This window comes from Dipodomys merriami, unplaced genomic scaffold (assembly GCF_024711535.1).
Source record: "Dipodomys merriami isolate MVZ:Mamm:240054 unplaced genomic scaffold, mDipMer1.0.p SCAF_1233, whole genome shotgun sequence".
Classification (NCBI taxonomy): domain Eukaryota; kingdom Metazoa; phylum Chordata; class Mammalia; order Rodentia; family Heteromyidae; genus Dipodomys; species Dipodomys merriami.
Window position 1 is genome coordinate 11,380 of NW_027202531.1, and position 15,154 is coordinate 26,533.

Sequence of the window (15,154 nt, forward strand, 5' to 3'; positions counted from 1 at the left end):
CTTCATTCCTTCCTTTCTCTCTCCCTTTCCTCTCTCCCTCCCCTCTCTTCTTTCCTTCTTCCCTTTCCTCCCTTCTTTCCTCCCTTTAATCTCTTTCTCGAGCTGGTACCAGTACTTGAACTCAGGGCCTAGGCATTTTCCTTTAGTGTTTTTGTTTTTGGTGCAAGGCTGGTGCTCTTATATTTGAGCCACAGTTTCACTTCTGCCTTTTTGATAGTTAATTGTAGATAAGTGTTTCATGGCCTTTTCTGCTTGAGCTGGGTTCTAACCATGAACCTCAGATCTCAGCCTCCTGAATAGCTAAATTACAGGTGTGATCCATGGGTTCCTGGCTTCACAATTTTTTTGTATTTGCTATCAAAATGTAATTAGATTATGTCCTATTTCCATTTTGCATATAAAACACTTTTTGTAGGCCATTTGAAAATGGAACATTTCTAAGAGAAAACCATAGCCACAGCCACCATAAGGTGTTCCTTGGTAACTAGCAGTGCGGTCTCTAGGCTAATTTATGTACTATTCAGGAATCTTAGGGGATTGTATCCCCATGGAGAGTTATTTTGTTCATCAGCTTTGTTTTTGACTTATCAGTCTTGAGCATATTCTTTACCCCACCTATACTTCGAATTGATTGTGAAGATCAAACATTGAGCAGTATATTTACTGTTACAATATTTATTTTATTTTTTTGTGTGTGCTGATGCTGAATATTGAATTCAAGGTCTTATACTCTTGCTTGGCTTTTTCAGTGGCCTGGTGTGTGCTACTACTTGAGCTACATCTGCACTTCCAGGATTTTTCTCGTTAATCGGAGAGTCCCTTGGACTTTTCTGCCTGGCTGGCTTCAAATCAACATCAGACTGAGCCTCCTGAGTAGCTAGATTACAGGCATGAGCCACTGGTCCCAGACTCTTAAAATATTGCAGCCTCCTGGCTACTTAGGAGAACTGAGATCTGAGTATCTTGGTTTGAAGCCCAAAGAAAAGTGCTTGGGAATCCCAATTAACCATCAGAAAAGCAGATTGGAGTGTGTGACTCAAGTGATGGAACACCAGCTGTGAGCAGAAAAAAGACAGCAAGAGTATGAAGCCTTGCCTTGAGTTCAAGCCCTCACTATTGGCACAGAAAAAGTGCTCAAACAATAGATTGATAGGTCCATTTAGCAAAATGTATTAAATAATTACTGGCATGAAAATGTGTTCATATTTAATTAGAAGTATATAATGATGTTTAAATTAGGTACTTTCTGTTTTTTCACAGTACTAGAGTTTGAGCTTGAGCTTTGAGGCATTGAGCCTGGTTCGTTTGCTTGGCTGGTTCTCTACCACTTGAACCATGCTTCCAGATCATCTCTGCTGGTTATTCAGACTTGGTGATTTTTTTTCTCCCCAGCCTGGCTTTGTCCAGTTTGGGGGAGAAGTTTTTTTTTTTTTTTTTTTTTCGTTCGTGGGGCTTGAACTCTGGGCCTGAAAAGCCTGTTCAATTAAACTGAATGAGACCAGGTGCTGGTGATTCCTGCCTCTAATAGCCACATGAGGCTGAGATCTGAGAATTGAGGTTCTTAGCCAGTCTGGGCAGAAAAGTTCATGAGAATCCCATTTTCAGTAAACAGTGGAGCTATGCCTCAAGTGGTCTAAAGCTGTAGCATTGGGCACAAAAGTTCAGGGACAGTGCCCAGGCTCTGAGTTCAAGGCCCAGGATCTGTACCAAAAAAAAAGTTCATGTAAATGAGTTGGTGTTATGGATCTAGGAACTCATTACTGAATTAATAAAGTATATCAGATTGACATGTAGTTCTGTGGTTTAGTGCTTGACTTGTTTCTGTGAGACCTGGATGCAATCCTTAGTACTGTAAACGAAAAAAAAAAAAACAGTAGTATTTGGAATAAAATATAGCCTACTTTATCCCTACCTCTAAACAGAAAACATTTATTGTTCTGCAAAGAAATGGAACCTAAAAATATTTTAGAAGCCAGGTGGCTGGTGTTTCACACCTATACTCCTAGCTATTCAGCCTGAGATATGAGGATCAAATTTCTAAGACAGCCTGGAAGAAAAGTCTGTGTGGCTCTCTTATGTTCCAAGCTGGAAGTGGAACTATGGCTATAGTAGAGTGACTGTAGCCTTAAGTAAAAAAGCTAAGCAATAGTGGGAGGCTCTGACTTCAAGCCCAAATATCTGTATACATACTTCCCCCAAAAAGACTTTTCCAACATTTGTTCTGCCAGTACTTAGAGCCTTCTCATGTGTTGGTAAGATTGTGTTCATTGAAATGAATTCATCAGACTTTATATCCTTGTCTTCCCTTTAATTTGTATTTTATGAAATGCATCATATAATAGTGTTATTTTAGTAATGCACTATGTATATATTTATTTGAGGTTGCATTGCACTTATTATCTTCTTCTGTTTTAGTGCTTTTTTAGGACCAAAGGATATATTTCCTTACTCAGAAAATAAGGAAAAGTATGGCAAACCAAATAAATAAAAAGGTTTCAATGAAGGCTTATGGGAGATAGATAACAATCCAAAAGTGAAATTTTCAAGTGTACAGGTGAGTCATTGGATACCCACTTAGTTTAGTATTATTTATTCAGTCTTGGAGGAAAAAATACCATCATAGCTAGAGGAAAATAAGATGGCATTTAAGACTCTTAGTAATTTTGGATTAAATTGTGTTCTTATTTATGGAATAAACTTTGACTTTTTATGTCTAGATGAACTACTGAAATTATTATACTGCTAATGAGACCTCAGAAAACTGAGAAATGCTTGGTTATTTACTCCTAAGAATAAAGTTTAATATATTAGATTTAAAGCCATATATACTGTCTTTTTTTTTCTTTCTTTATTTATTTTTTGTCAGTTGTGGGACTTGAACTCTGGGTCTGTGCACCATCCCTGAGCTCTTCAGCTTAACGCTAGAGCTCTACCACTTGAGCCACAGCACCTCTTCCAGTTTTCTGGTAGTTAATTGGTGATAGAGTGTCAGGGACTTCCCTTGCCCAGGCTGGCTTTGAATCTCGATCCTCAGATCTCAGCCTCTTGAGTAGCTAGGATTACAGGCGTGAGCCACCAGTGCCTGGCTTCTACTATATTAGCTCTCAGACATTTCCATACATGCATACAAATCGTTGAAAATAAGTTTTATTCTATTTTCATACATGTGTAAAGTACTTAATTTGCCCTCTCCTTGGCCCTCTTCCCTCCTGCTAGTACCTGATCACCCAGAAGAGCCTATATTACTTTCCTATCATTCATTTTTTTAAGTGTGTATTACACAAAGGAATTTTGCCATGTTATTTCACATATATACATATATGCTATGTTCAGTTCAGGATATTTTTTTGGAGGGGTCAGTTGTGGGGCTTGAACTCTGGACTTGGGTGCTGTCTCTGCGCTCTTCAGCTCAAGGTGACAGACCAGGGGGTTGTGTGTGTGTGTGTGTGGTGTGTGGTGAGTGTGCGAGTGTGAGTGTGGGTGGTGGGTGGTATGTGTGAGCGTGAGTGGTGTGTGTGTGATGTGATTGAGTGTGTGTGTGGTGTGTGTGGTGTGATTGAGTGACTGAGCGTGTGTGGTGTGTGTGTGGTGTGGTATGAGTGTGAGCATGTGGTGTGAGTGTGGTGTATGTGGTGTGAGTGGTGTGATTGTGAGCAAGCATGTGTGGTGTGTGTGATTGAGTGTGAGTGTGGTGTGTGTGGTGTGATTAAGTGAGTGAGCATGTAGTGTGTGGTACTTTTGGTGTGTGGTGAGTGTGAGCGTGAGTGGTGTGGTATGACTGTGTGGTGTGAGTTTGGTATGACTGAGTGTGGTGTGAGTGCTGTAGGTGTGGTGTGGTGTGATCATGTGTGGTGTATGTGAGTGAGCATGTATGGTGTGTGTTGTGTGGTGTATGAGCATGTGTGGTGTGTGGGTGGTGTGATTTGAGTGAGCGTGTGTAGTGTGATTGTGAGTGTGAACATATGTGGTGTGAGTAAAATGGGTGGTATGATTGAGTGTTAGCATGTGTGGTGTGTGGTGTGAGTGGTGTATGGTGTGTGAGTGAGCGTGTGTGTGGTGTAATTGACTGTGAGCGTGTGGTGTGTGTGGTGTGATTGAATGAGCGTGTGTGGTGTGTGGTGTGTGGAGTGTGACCGTGTGTGGTGTGTGTGATTGTGTGTGTGGTGTTAGTGTGAGTCATTCCATTGTCCTAGGTGCTGGGTGTGAATGTTGCCTTATGCTCCCGGCCGCTCTTCCGTGGCTCTTCAGGGAGCAGAGCACAGAGCTTGTGGGTCACCTGCTGCTCTGCACGGGGCCGGGGTCGTAGGGTCGCTGGGTCACGGGGATCAGCGGGGCCAGCCGGGCTGAGGGTTGGCAGGCCCAGCCTGGCCTTGGCTCCCACCCTGACTGCACCCAACGCCCACCACTCCGTGGTCCCCGCGGTACTGGAGGCAGAGGTTGGAGGCTCTCAGTTGGAGGCAGTCTGGACCAACTTCACCCTCATCTCAGAGAGACTGGTGAGGAGGGCACCTGGCACAGCAGGGAGGCTGGGTGGGGCCCTGTGCCTGGTGGGGGAGCTGCCTGGCCAGGCTCTGGGCCCGCCGCCCCCCTGGACAGGGCAGCAGGTGCTGCTCCGCAGGTGGCCACTTGAGGGCGCTGTCTCCCCAGCCTGCAGAGCCGACAGAGGCCTTGTGCAGCCAGGATCCCATTAGTGGTGGAGGGGTGTCTGGTCCAGCGGGAGGGCGGCCCAGGTCAGGGGGTGACGGGCCAGCCGGGAGTGGGGAGGCCCACACGGTGGGGATGGAAGGGTGCGGTGGGAGCAGTGGGGGGTGTAGTGGGGGCGAGGTGTAGGGGGAGGTTCTGGGTGCAGCATGGGAGTTCTGCCCCTGATGACTTTCTTCTCTGCATAGCACCTGATGCCTGGCATTTCCTCAAATCATCTTCACAACACATAGGAGGTGGGCACCTCTGCAGCCCTATCTTTTTACACAAGAAGTTAAGTAATTCAGCATCAGGTAATCACGTGAACTGGCATTGACTTCAGGTCTGCCAGAGTTGGAGAACTTCGTCTCTTTGTTCCAAAGGAAATTGGACTATCTGTCTCCAGAATGTGGCTTTGCTCTGTTAAATGGCCCCAGGACTGGGAAGGTGGCTCAGTGGTAGAGCGCTTGCCTTGCATGCCTGAGGCCCTGGGTTCGATTCCTCAGCAACACATAAGCAAAAAGAAAAAAGCCGGAAGTGGCGCTGTGGCTCAAGTGATAGAGTGCTAGCCTTGAGCTGAAGGGCTGAGGGACAGCACCCAGGCCCAGAGTTCAGGCCCCATGACTGGACCTCCCCCAAAAAATCACCCCAATAAAGCTGTTGTCTTCACTTGAAAGGTTGGGGAATCAGGAGATACTTTAGGTGGGGCATAAAAGCCTGTGCAAACATAAAAGATCAACATTCTATTGTTGATATATATCATAGTAAGGACATTTTAAATGCAATGCAAACATAACACAGATTCCCTGCTGATGTTTCTAACTTAGTAATTTGTGAGTTCGACTTCTGAGCAGATCTTCATTGAGACACTTGAGTCATAGAGAAAAAATAACACTTGGCTTTGGAGTTCATCAACTTGGAAATTTTTTTTATATTTTTTTATTGTGAAAATACTGTACAGAGGGGTTACAATTACATGGGCAAGATAATGAGTACATTTATTATCAAGCATTGTAGCCTCCTCCTTTGTTTCCCCTTCCCATCCCTTCACATCCCCCTTTCCCCCAATCCTCCCCTCCCCCTCCCCACCGAAGTTGTAAAGTTCGTTTTCGACATGACAACTTGTACTTCTCATTGTCGCAATGGGTCCACCTGTATCCTCGTTTAAATGACTTGTTTTTCCCTTTCCCCTCCACAAATTATACCGACATCAAATACAGTGAAAGTAGGGGTTATAAAATGGGGGAGGGACATAGAAAGCAACAAAGAAATAATCTTATAAATGCGTTAGAAACAATCGCATGAAAGAAAACATTTGAATACATATCTTAGGGTTTATTTCCCTAACATTACCTCATCTGACTTTTTCTGCTTGACTCAGACATATACTAGATATTGCAAATAAGGGGAACCATGGGACCTATGTTTCTTTGGGCTTGGCTTACTTCACTTAATATAATTTTCAACTTGGAAATTTTATTATTTTACTTTGTGAAGACAAGGCCTTACACACATGGAAATGAGAAACTAATTCGTAAGTGTACAATTAAACAGACACAGTTTGTATGCAAGTGTACACAGATGTATTAACTGAAGTATGGTATTTGCAGGGGAGAATTCGGATGGTAAAATTCCTCAGGAAAACAAACTCATAGTCCAATGAAATGAATACCAGGAAACTGGCACTTTAAAGGTATGAGTAGGTCAAGGGGAGGGAGGGTGGATGAATGAAGAGAGGAAGGCAACCATAATACTTAACATGTATCCTGTGAAACCAAGAATTGAGAACAGGGCTGGTTTTGGGAGAGTTGGGAGAGAATGATGAAGGGGTGGCATGATCAAGGTGCATTGTATTTATAAACTGATGTGTGCCACCACTGATAACAAAACCACAATATAAAAGGGGCAGCGAACACTGGGAGACATTGGCATAGGTGAGAATTACCTGCCTGACCACTGATAGAACCACACAGGCACTTCAATGGGGAAAGCCATTTCACAGAAATCATCTCAGGGAGACAGTGAATGTTTTGTCTTTATGAGGTATGCAATATTTGGATGTCATAGAAAGGAAGGATTCGAGGCACGAGCAGGGGTGGTGGGGGAGGAATATGCCCGGTCCCTTCCTGTGCTGGTGAGGTGCAGTGGGACAGTAGGGTTGCGGTGGAGGCGTGGGGAGAGGAGGCTAGAGGAGACCTTGAATGTCACATTGAGGATGGGTTTTGTGCTGCAGCAGCAGAGGACTGTCAGGAGCACAGAGGGAAGATTTCCTCGGTGGTGCTGTGGAGGCAGAGACAGGAACCATAATACTAATTAGGCATTCATTGCTAATACGCTCATAGGAGTGGTGGCCAAGAGTAGGATGTGAGAGATGTGGAAAGTCAGTATGAAAGCACAGCTGAGTTACTCAAAGACAAATTTCCAAGTGGGTAATGAGAAAAGGAGAAACTCTCTGACACAAAAATAGAACAAGGTGAAGGAATTTGGTGGGGGCGGGTGGTTAAGAAGGTGCCTATTTTGAGATAACAAACTTGCTTCTGGATGTAATGAGTTTTGATGTGCTGTTAGAATGTGACGTGTAGATGTCCACATATAAAATTGCCAAGTGCAGATATCTGAATTCTGATGATGTGAAGCCCTGGAGTGCCAACGTGAACCGTGAAACCAAGAGCTTCTGAAAAATTCAGGCCCCAAACGCTTTGAGATGTCAAACCTCAACCCGTCACTAAATTATTCACATTTGATTTTGTTCTCATAATGAACAGAGCAAAGAATTCGTTTTTTTCTCACAGATTTTTTTTGAAGTTGGCAAAAATAATGGATTTTAAAGAAGTCATCAATGATCACTGAACTTACTTGGTAGATTCTTTTTTTCTTTTTGGTGAGGAATGACTCACATACTAGAAAGTATAAAATCCAATGGCAAATATACACATGAGTCCCCCTATACGTACCACTCCCATCAGGAAATGGAACGCTTCCAGCACTCCAAAAAGTGCCTCATAAGTTAAGGTCTCTCCAAGATGCTACCTTCCAGAATGACTACCACTTTGAACAATATCCACTTAAGTTATTTTTATGCCTACAGCTCTGTATGAATTGAATCATACAATGATATATCACATACTATATATGATCTTGTATCTGTGGTAATATATATCTTTCTTTGGTTAAGATGCATTTTTCTAGTATAGTTCATGGAAACAAATCTGGAGACGTGGATGTAATTTACACTTATTGAGGAACCATGCCACCCTAGTACACTAGGCCATCGGCCGCACATAGGGACTTTGTCTGCATTGGTGTACACACACACACACACACACCACACAGACAGGCTGAAGCACACACACACACACACACACACACACACACACACACACACACCCCACACAGACATAGGCTGAAGGCCCCTAGATGAGGTCATGGCAGACTCAGGCACTGGTTATGGCCCAGGTTTTACCCTCTTTTCTCAAGAGTGGGGGGAAGACTCTTACAACTCTCATGTGATCGTCTTAGGTCAAATGAATATTTTTATTTTACCCCCACTCTTGGTGTAGGGACAGGAAAGTTGTTTAGCCTTTGCAAACTGATTTTTTTATCTAAGTGCTGAAAAGTTAGTTTGCTCTTATAATAGCATAAATAAACACTCTTGGAGCGAGAGCTCAGTTTTATTCTTCCCTCTTCAGCAAAGCATTAAAAACAAAATCACCTCCATTCTAAACACAGAAACCTAGAATTACAGGAAGGACATCTCATTTATTTAATAGTGGTAAGGAAAATACTTTATGGAACAAGGACCAAGGACCTTAGATAAGGGGACTAGAGCCACAGCTTCCTGCAGCTGTGCAATGAGTTACAGGCAGGGAGGGAGAGGTGGAAGCCTTGCAATTATGTGCACAGAAACACCTTTCAGTAATCCAGGAGCTCAGGGCTGCCCAGCATGCTTTGTATTAGAGGCTGGGGACACCATATTTCTTTGTATCCTTAGAGTTTCTGTTGCCTTCTGAAACTGATACAACACAAATTGTTTGTGTGTGCGTGTATGTATGAAAGAGGAAGCACTTTAGTTCAAATGAGCACTTAATATTCGTAATTTGATCTAATTTTAATAAATTATATATGGGAAATACTGAATGGGCCACAAAATATTTTATTATTACTATTTTTTAAAATAAAATGTTTTTCTCCATTTCTTCTGTCCCACCTTCAATTTTTTGTTGCTTTTTTTTCTTATGAGCAAGAATTATATCTGCTCATATTCTCAAAAATTTATCTGCTTTAAAATGTTGAGAACATCAGGTCTCCTGTCAGTAAGCAGACAGGAGAAGTTAGGGAGAAGAGCATTGTTTGGAAAAGAAAACTTAGTCATCCTGTCACCTGAATGCATATTTGTGTACTGCTTAGATATTGCTGCTCCAAGTGATTCTGAACAGCTATTCAAAGGGTGCATTGGTATGTGACATTTCAGAGGGAGATGAAGCTTCAGTCCACAAAAGGACATATATTAATTGGGGATTTTACTTTATTTTGGCACAGAGTTTTAAAAAAAAATCACCTGGATGGATTTTAAGATATAGACAACGTTTCAGATCTGGTTTTGGAAGCCTGATTGAGAAAGTTCTTTCTCCCCAGCATTTAGGACAGCATGTTCTCTCTAAAGAAAGCTGTCTATTTTTCTTTTCTTTGATGGACCTTCAGTTTAGAACAGACACAAAGCTGGGAACACAACCCAAGGCAGAAAAAATTCACTCCTATGTACTGTTGGTCAGGTTGACTGTAGGACACAACCTCAAAGGTTATGGATCGGTGGTGGAGCCTTGTCCCTGCGTGAGCATGTTTTCTGGACTTTGGCTGGAGCTGAATTCCTGACTTCTGAAAGGAGGGATGGGTCTGGGTTTCTAGCGGGAACAGCCAATGGGAAGGAAGTAATATTCATTAAGAGTGTCTCAGGCAGGCCACACCAGTAAGGCATGCTGTTAACACACCCTCCTGCACACTGTTCGCCTGTGTTTGAAATCCTTCCAGGATACTGGGGTTACTTTTTTTTCCAACCAGGAAGAATACATGATTGGATTCTTCTTTTTATCCCTTCCTTCCTTCCTTCCTCGCTTCCCTCCCTCCCTCCCTCCCTCACCCATCTCCCCCTCCCCCTGCTGCCCTCCTCTGGAGCTCTTCTTTCCAGCAGGAGCTTGAGAATAAGATTATTATCCAATCAACTCAACAGCAGCCCATGTCAGTGTCCACATGTGCATCTGAGACGAGAAGAGATTCATTTGTGACCTGGAAACTGAAGTCTGCTTAGGTCTGTAAATATGAATAAAGCCCATTCTCCTTAATGATGAAGGTAATCTCCAGTAATTTAATTGTCTTTCTTAACTAGTGGGGATAACCCATTTCTCTCCACCCCCCCCTCCTCTCACACAAAAACTATGCTTCTCATAGAGTGATCTTTAAAAACACAGGGGAAATATGTCTTTTGGTTAATTGCATTTGAAGGAGCTTCCCCCCCCCTTTTTTTCTTTTTTGTATGAGATACTCTTCTTTCTCCACCACAAATTATGTGTTTTTCTAATAAATATTGTGGTGAGCTGCTTGGGCTCTTATGGGCTAACTGTGGAAGTGGTTGGTGTGTGTGGGATGTACTCCTGGCTTGGGTTAGCTTTGGTGAAAGTTGCTGCTTTGTTTGCTGCTACAGATGAAAGGCAGTTTCTTTCTGTTGCCGTTGTTTGTGGAACTTTGGTGGACCTGGAGTGGATTGTGAGACCCCCCTGCCAGCCCATCCCCTGTGAGCACAGAGCCGTTGTCTCTTTCCATGTGTCATGTGCATTTTCCAAAACATTCAGCCGTGCCTCTAAGAAAGAAGTACAGCTTCTTAAGATGGCCTAGGAATGGAGCTGTTTTCTTTTCAATATGGTTTTGGAAAGAAATTATAGATGGAAGGTAGAAATCAAGTTGTACAGAAGGACTTAAGTGTAAGCCAGGAATGCAAAGATTAGACTCACTGGTTTAGTTAGGGCAAATAACTTCACTTTGAATTATTTTCTTCTTTTGAGTGAAAAAAAAAGTAGATCTGTGTTGAAAGCAGTGTCTGAGGAGACCAGCTTATAACACACAGCAATTGCAGAGACAAGTTAGGTGACACCAAGAACAAGTGTGTCTAGGCAGTCCCTTTAAAAATACCCCAACCGAGATTATGAAACCACACAGCTTCTTTGAGGAATAACGCATCCAGGGCTAAAGCAGTCTAATTTTATTCAAGGATTTGAAGAGTAAAAAGGGATTTGGTTCTTTAAAAAAAGGAAAAAAGAACAGCCGAGTGAGGATTATTGATCAGTGAGGGATTAAACATTTGCTGGAATACAAAGCATCAGGAATTATCAACATGGACATCACAGTGGCCGGCCATTCAGCACTTGGAAATGCAAACAGCCCAGTTTCCCACTGATCCAATGGCAGCAGCCTGGAGCTCTTGATTCCCTGTGTGTCTACCTTTGTACTCCCTGCCCCTGGACAGGGATGAGGAGATGGTTTAGGGGTGAAAGGAAACTAATCTTGCTCTTTTAACTTCTGTCTGTCTGTCCCTCTTGAGCAGGCCAAGCAGAGACCAGAGAGGGAAAGCACTGGGGAGCCTAGGAGAGGTCCTGAGGTCCAGAGAGGATCAGGAGATCTATCGGGAAACCTCAACTACCACTTCCTCCTGTTGCCAGGGCTGTGGTCCTGTCTGCTTGCCGGCCCGCACCTGCCTCTGTGGTTCACAAGGAAAAGGCACTTGGCACTTGTACAGCCGGCCCGAGGGAGTAGTGCTGAGGCCATCCCGCCCTTTCTGGTTTTGTCTTTTTCTTCCCCCGTCAGGTGCCACTGGCTTTGAACCATGTAATTGCATCAATAAGCCATCTCTGGGATGAGCGGTGTGTGTGTGTGTGTGTGTGTGTGTGTGTGTGTGTGTGTGTGTGTGTGTGTGTGTGTGTGTGTGTGTGTGTCTGTGTGTGTGTGTGTGTGTGTGTGTGTGTGTGTGTCTGTGTGTGTCTGTGTGTGTGTTCTACTGGCAGCCTGGCTCTGCCACCCTGCCTCCTGGAAGGGTTTGCAGGACTGAGGACATTGGTTTGGATCCTGAGGCTGATTTTTATCACCTCTGCATAAGGCTTAGCCTGTGAGGAGGGAAAGTGAGAGGGAGGGAAGAGGAAGTCTGACTTTGCACTTTCAAGAGCATGTGTGATTTTCCAGGATGTACATAATATACATTGAAGCATCTGTGTTGTGGGCTCCCAGAGATTTGCCTGTTCTCAGTGCCGATTCTTTGTGCACCCTGCATACATCCCACCTTTTGGACTGGGGGAGGCAGTGGAGGATGTTGTATAAGAGGACCAGTGTCCTGACCCACGTGCTGACTGGGTTAAAACAGGTGCACAGATACTTCAAGCTCCAGCCCACGTCTCTACCTACCCCTGGGCAGGAAGAGCCTAGGGTCACCGTCTGCCTCTTGGAGACTCAGTTTCCCCATCCACTGGGAAGTTTTTGATAAAGGCCTTTATTTTGGGTGCCACATTCTCATGCTGAGTCTCCTATTGCCTTCTGTTGTCAACTTGAGGAGCCTTTGAAACTTTGAGGGAGACGTTCCCATCTTTTTCTTCCTTCTTCTTTTCCATACATTGGACTGTGTTGCTATTTTCAGGCCACAAGTGATGAGACTGAAATGTAAGTGTCTTGATGTGCCAGGTGGGGACATCAGGCCACCTGGCTCAAAACCTGGAATTCTAGGACATGTTAACTGTCTGAACCACAGAGGTAGAGAGAGCACACACAGGGCCACACTCCCTGACCCGTGAATGTCACAGATGTGGCCGGGCCAGGCCTTGAGACCATGTCAACCCTGGTCCAGAGGAGAAAGGACACACTCCACCCACAGCTCTTTTTAGGGAGCTGGGATTGAGTTCCATCTGTAGAATCGCAAAGTGTTTCTGGGTTCGGAGCCACTCTTTCTCAGACGTCAAGTAAACACACACAAGGTTGCAATGAGGGTTATGCAAGCCTGTATGCTGGGGTTTGACTCAGGACAAGCCCTAAAATGAGCACATTTTGCTCATTTTTGCTGTTCAAAATTTTGGTGATCCTAGGGTTTAAACTCAGAGCCTTGCACTTGTTATACAGATGCTTTGCCACTTGAACCTTGCCTCTAGGTTCCTTTGCTTTCTGCCAATGTTGTATGACTGTGTCTGAATCCACCTCCTCTAGGTTCACCGGTGATGTGGGACTCCCGGGCCCATGTCACCGCACTGTTTTTCTCCCCCAGAAACAGTGTCTTGTGGACCTTTCTGCCCGGTCTGTCCTAGAACCTTGATCCTTCTAATGTCAGCCTGCTAAGTAGCTGAGATGATAGGTGCCAGCCACCAGCATGTAGCTGAGGATGTATTGTCCCTCTGTGATCCTACTGAGCCCAAACCTTAGATGCACCCAGTGATTGTGTTGGCGAATTGACATCATCGGATGAGCAGCATATATGGCTTATTTATTGACAGTCGAGGTCCAAGCCCTGACTAGGCCCAAAGCCTTAGCCTCACTCTTGGTCCATGGAGATGGAAGACTATCCAGGCAGATGTGTCTCAAAACAGCAATGCTGCTGAGTTTGGTGTGTGTGGTTGTTTGGGGTGTGTGTGGTTGGGGTATGTGTGGTTGTTTGGGGTGTGTGTAGTTGTTTGGGAAGTGTGTGGTTTGGGATGTGTGTGGTTGTTTGGGGTGTGTGTGGTTGTTTGGGATGTGTGTAGTTGTTTGGGATGTGTGTGGTTGTTTGGGATGTTTATGATTGTTTGGGGTGTGTGTGTGTGGTTGTTTGGTGTGTGTGTGTGGTTGTTTGCGGGAGTGTGGTTTGGTTTCCTGCTCATCAGCCTTGGTGGGTGCCATCTTCTCCCCTCCCTATAGGATGCTCTCTGCTCACAGTGGTGTGACCTGTACCCCTCTCTATTATCAGTGTTTAACCTGTACCTCCTCTCTGCTCTTGGTATGACTCTATCCCCTCTCTGCTCTTGGTAGTGTGACTTGTATCCCTTCTCTGTTTTTGGTGTGACCTGTACCCCCTCTCTGCTCTTGGTGTGACCTGTACCCCAGGGCTAATTTAGGACATTGGGATTTAGAATGCAGTTGGAGATGGGAAGGAGAGGGGACTGGAGAGGGAGGCTGGGAGAAGAGTTCTGGTCCCACACCTGCTCGCTGCTCCTCAGGACACCTCTGTGCACTCCACAGGGCCACTGTGAAGCCTGATGGGGAGGAGCTCTATTCTGGCTGTCCAGGGCCCCGCGGAAGGAAAAGCAAGGGAGGAACGCGCTTGAAAATAACATCGTGACTGTTCATGGGGTAGAGTTCTGCTTTTGCCAGCTTCATTTTTAATGAAAGGATGGAAATGTCCAGAGGCAGGGTGGTGACTAATGGAGTTGCATTGTCCTCTTCTTATTGGAGTTTCAACAGCAGGGCATCCAAGCTCACTCTCTGAGACTGCATTCACGCCAATGTGCAATATGAAATGGAGTTCCTTCCGCATTCACCTCTCTCTAGTCCTAGGCCTGGAGCAGCAACTTAGTCTTCACCTGGTCTGATTTGATGGAATGATTCTCCAGCGCCCACTCCTTTTCTTATGTTGACAGTGGTAGTGGTGGGGGGGAACACAAATTTACATGACAAAGGACATAGTTCACCTTTTTCACCTGGGAAGTACTTGTGTTTGTTTTCTGGGTAGATAAACTACATTTAAATGGCATGATGGATTAAATAAAGTGTTATCTTTATTTCCTTACCATTGTTAAGGACTAAGTACTTCTGGGTTTTCTTTTTCTTTTTTCTTTTTTACTATCTGGCAGCAAAAATGCCAGCTCAAGTAGAAGTGTGGTTCAAGTGGTAAAATGCCAGCTTTGGAAGAAAACACTAAGGAAGAGCATGAGGCCACCAGATTGAAGTCTAGGCTTCCAGTCCCAGAGGCAGGCTGTGAGTCACAGCCCATTGGGGTCACCCAGCCCAGCACTGCGTAACAGACAGTGAAAGGGTCAGGACATGACTGCCATCATTTTGTTTTTCTTTGCATGCTAGGCTTTGAAGTCAGGGCCATGCCCTTACTAGACAGAAGTTATATCATCTGAGCAATGCCTCCGGCCCTTTTTGCTTTATTTATTTTTCAAATACGGCTTCCAGGCTGACCCATCAGCACCTCTCATGCATACTTGGATCATTAATGTCAGCTGCCCATGGCACTCATTCTCCCTCCCCCCCCCAACTCCTTGGAGTCCTGCTGGAGGCTCACGGCAGACACATCCTCATGACTGCTGTAAATGGAAGGGACCCTGGTCATCAGCAAATGGCAGTGTGAGGCCAAGCAAGGTCAGAACTGGTCAGGAATCAGGACTGGTAATGACTCTGTGCTTAGGGGCAGGCATAGCTCCTGATGAGTGGGTGGAGGACTGGACTATGTAGCTTCAGTCTATCTGTT

At 44.7% G+C, this 15,154-nt stretch overlaps 1 long non-coding RNA gene across 3 annotated transcripts; it reads left to right on the forward strand.

Moving 5' to 3' along the window:
• The first annotated feature begins 2,486 nt into the window (after nt 1–2,486).
• On the forward strand, nt 2,487–14,579 carry LOC138823831 (uncharacterized). Of its 3 annotated transcripts, XR_011370914.1 has the most exons (6): nt 2,487–2,554; nt 6,291–6,373; nt 9,869–9,985; nt 10,379–10,468; nt 11,276–11,556; nt 13,921–14,579. It is a non-coding gene; the product is annotated as an uncharacterized lncRNA (long non-coding RNA). The 3 variants fall into 3 exon arrangements; XR_011370912.1 differs by lacking the exon at nt 2,487–2,554 and having other exon boundaries at nt 6,063–6,373; XR_011370913.1 differs by lacking the exons at nt 2,487–2,554; nt 10,379–10,468; nt 11,276–11,556 and having other exon boundaries at nt 6,063–6,373.
• The last annotated feature ends 575 nt before the right edge of the window (nt 14,580–15,154 follow it).